Consider the following 3,783-nt stretch of genomic DNA (forward strand, 5'->3'; position numbering starts at 1 on the left):
CAAAGTCCTTATGGGTGCCGGTCCCAAGCCGGATAAATAGGGAGGGTTGGTGTCAGAAGGGCATCCGGCTGTAAAAATCTGTGCCAAAACCAAAAATGGAATGAGCCGAAATATGGAAGAGGTAATGCTAGGGCGTACTCCGTAAACGACGCACAGAGACATCGCCCTAACTCTGTGTAAGGCGAGGGCTACTGCATCAGGAGCGGGTGCAGCTAAAGAAGCGAGCTCACATTGGGTTCAGAGTATGTCAGCTAAATGTTGGGTCCATGACTGGGAGAGGTTAGAGAATTGGCTGACTTGATGAGAAGAAAAGAAAGTAGATGTTTGTGTGTGCAAGAAACGCGGTGGAAAGGAAATAAAGCTAAAGAGTTGGGAGATGGATATAAGCTATATTATAGTGGAGCAAATAAACAAGGTAGAAATGGAGTTGGCATAGTACTGTCTAGTGAACTAAAGAACTCGGTAATAGAAGTGCATAGAAAGAATGACCGTATCATCAGATTGAAGATATGTTATGGAGGAGAGATTCTGAATATTATAAGCGCATATGCACCACAAGTTGGTTGCACAGAAGAAGAGAAGGGAAATTTCTGGAGAGACATGGGATGGAATAATGCAAGAACTGGAAGAGCATGAGAGGGTGATAGTTGGGGCACGATTTGAATGGCCATGTCGGAAGTGAAAATGATGAAGGCGATTGGGCGGGTTCATGGGCCATGGAATTGGGGAGAGAAACCCAGAAGGAGAGAGTGTAGTGGACTTTGCTGTGTCATTCGACATGGCAATAGTAAACACATTTTTTGAGAAGAAAAGGGAACACCTAATAACATATAGGAGTGGGGGAAGATTCTCCCAGATAGACTATTTCTTGTATAAAAGGATAAATCTGGTGGAGGTCAAGAACTGCAAAGTTATTCCAGGCGACCATGTAGCCCCCCAACACAGGCTGCTATGTATGGACTTGAAGTTGAAAAGGGAAAGAAAAACCAAAGCTAAAGGGATAAGGAAAATTAAATGGTACGAATTACAGAAGGAAGGGATAAGAAGAGAGAGTTTAAGAGGAGGGTTTTGGAGGATATTGATATAGGATTGAAGATGTTCAAGAATGGTGGGGCACGAAATGCAGCAGTAATAAGAAGGCATGGAAAGGAGCTGCTAGGAGAGACATCTGGTATCATATGGGAAGAAAAGGATAGTGGTGGTGGGATGAAGACATTGAGAAAGTAGTAAAAAGATAAGAAGGAGGCAAAGAAAAGATGGGAAGAGTCACAGTCAGTGGAAGACAGAAATAGGTACAGAGAGAAAAACAAGGTGGTGAAAAAGGTGGTAGCCCAAGCTAAAGCAAAGTCGTATGAGATGTGTATATGAGCTGGGGACAAAGGAAGGATTAAAGAAGATGATGAAGCTATCAAAGGCTAGAAATAAGAGCACCAAAGATATAACACACATCAACAAATAAAGAATCAAGAGGGTGTAGTGCTTAGAAAGGAGGAAGACATTGTGAAGAGATGGAAAGAATATTTCGAACAGTTGTTAAATGAAGAAAATAATAGACTAATAAGAGAGGATGGGCAAGTGAACATTGGCATGGTAATGAGGTTTTCTAGGCAAGAGGTACTAAATGCACTGAAGAAGATGAAGAATGGGAAGGCAACCGGACCAGACATGATCCCGGGTGGAGGCATGGAAAGCATTAGGAGATGAAGGAGTGGATATACTGTACGATCTTATGATAAAGATCCTTGAACAGGAAAAAGATACCAAATGAGTGGCGTGGGAGTATATTGATCCCAATTTTTAAAGGGAAAGGCGATGTCCAAGAGTGTGGTAATTATAGGGCATTAAATTGATGTCCCACACTTTGAAGATACTGGAAAGGATGATAGGATGCTAGACTGAGAGAAGAAGTACAAATAGGTAAAGAGCAGATGGGATTTATGAAGGAAGGGAACAACAGATGGTATATTTTGTCTGAGGCAAATAATGAGAAATTCGGGGAAAGACAAAGGGACCTACATATGGTATTCATTGACCTTGAAAAGGCTTATGACAGAGTCCGAGACAAGAGGTATGGAGGAGCCTGAGGGAGAAGAGGTGCCAGAGAAGTATGTGCGATTGATACAAGAGATGTTACCAGAATGTATTTACCAGAGTGAGGAGCAGTGTTGGGGAGACAGAAGGTTTTGAGGTGAGAGTAGGTTACACCAGGGGTCGGCTCTGAGCCCATTTATCTTTAACATAGTGATGGATGTTATAATAGAGGAAGTAAGGGAGACAGTACCATGGAACATATTGTATGCGGATGATATTGTTCTGTGTGCAGAGAGCGAGGAAGATCTGGAAGTGAAATTGGAAAGATGGAGACAAGTACTGGAGGACAGAGGAATGAGAATAAGTAGATCCAAGACAGAATATATGTGTACCACCACTGAGGGGGATGATAGAGAAAGTATTCAGCTTGGTGGAGAGCAAATAAGGAGAGTTGATAAGTTTAAGTATTTGGGATCTTTTGTTAACGCTGGAGGAAGTATGGAAGAAGAAGTAAAACATCGGGTACAGGCAGGCTGGAACAACTGGAGAGCGCCTCGGGAGTTCTTTGTGACAAAAGAGTGCCGCTTAGGTTAAAAGGAAAATTTCACAAGACGGTGGTAAGAACAGCAATGCTGTATGGTACGGAAACAGCAAGCATGAGAAAAGCAGAGCAGAAGAAGATGGATGTGGCAGAAATGAGAATGCTTAGGTGGATGTCTGGGTAACAAGAGTTGGATAGGATCAGAAATGACTACATAAGGGGGTCAAACTAAGGTGGTGGAAGTATCAAAGAAAGTGCAGGAGGGGAGGCTGAGATGGTATGGACACCTGTTGAGGAGAGATGAGGACCACGCTGGGAGACATACTATGGGAGTGGAGGTGCAAGGAAGAAGAAAGAGAGGGAGACCAAGAAAGAGATGGAAGGACTGTGTGAGAGGAGATTTACATGAGAAGGGAATTGATGAGGCAGAAGCGCAAGATAGAAATAGATGGAAACGGCTCATCCGAAACGGCGACCCCATATAAAAAAATGGGAAAAGCTGGAAAAGAAGAAGAAGAAGATCTGTCTTTTTATATAAGAAAATGAAGGAAAAAAGAGTGAAATACGATGCTATTAACTGTACAGCATTCATTTTTCGACACTGCTACCGTCTGGTTGAGAGAGCTTATATAATTGCTAGTTATCTTTATCGTCCAGAATAGACGTCACACGACTGAATAAAAAGAAAAAGGACAAAAGGAAGTACAATAACTCTTTCATATAATTTCTCTCTGTCGCATGACGACCTCTGTGTCCCTCCTATCCACGCACCATTTCAACGGCTCTGCTGTTCAACGGAGCAGAAAGAAAGGAAGGGTCCCTCGCCTCTATATTTATGTATTACTGTTGATACTTCTGATTGTGTATTTGCAGTACAAGTACTTGTTGTAATTGTCGTTCACTTTTGTCTTTAATGAGCTCACATTTTATTTTCTAACCAATCCAATGAAATGGTCATGGCACTACTGCCATAGATGTTGTGACAGAATCGTATGTTATATCTATCATATTGTACTTGAATTATTGGCTGTTTGATATTTTGTTGTGAATTATCACAAGAGACTTCAATCTAGATTTATGCTTCCTTTTAATAAATTTCAGCTTCATTTCATATGAAAGTGAGATTACTTTTTAAGTTTTTTCTTCTTCTCCGCAGGTCCATCTTTCAGCCAGTGCTGCCTAGCTTCTACCTGTCAGAATTACATATGTTC

The sequence above is a fragment of the Macrobrachium nipponense genome, chromosome 31 (genome assembly GCF_015104395.2).
Source record: "Macrobrachium nipponense isolate FS-2020 chromosome 31, ASM1510439v2, whole genome shotgun sequence".
Lineage (NCBI taxonomy): Eukaryota > Metazoa > Arthropoda > Malacostraca > Decapoda > Palaemonidae > Macrobrachium > Macrobrachium nipponense.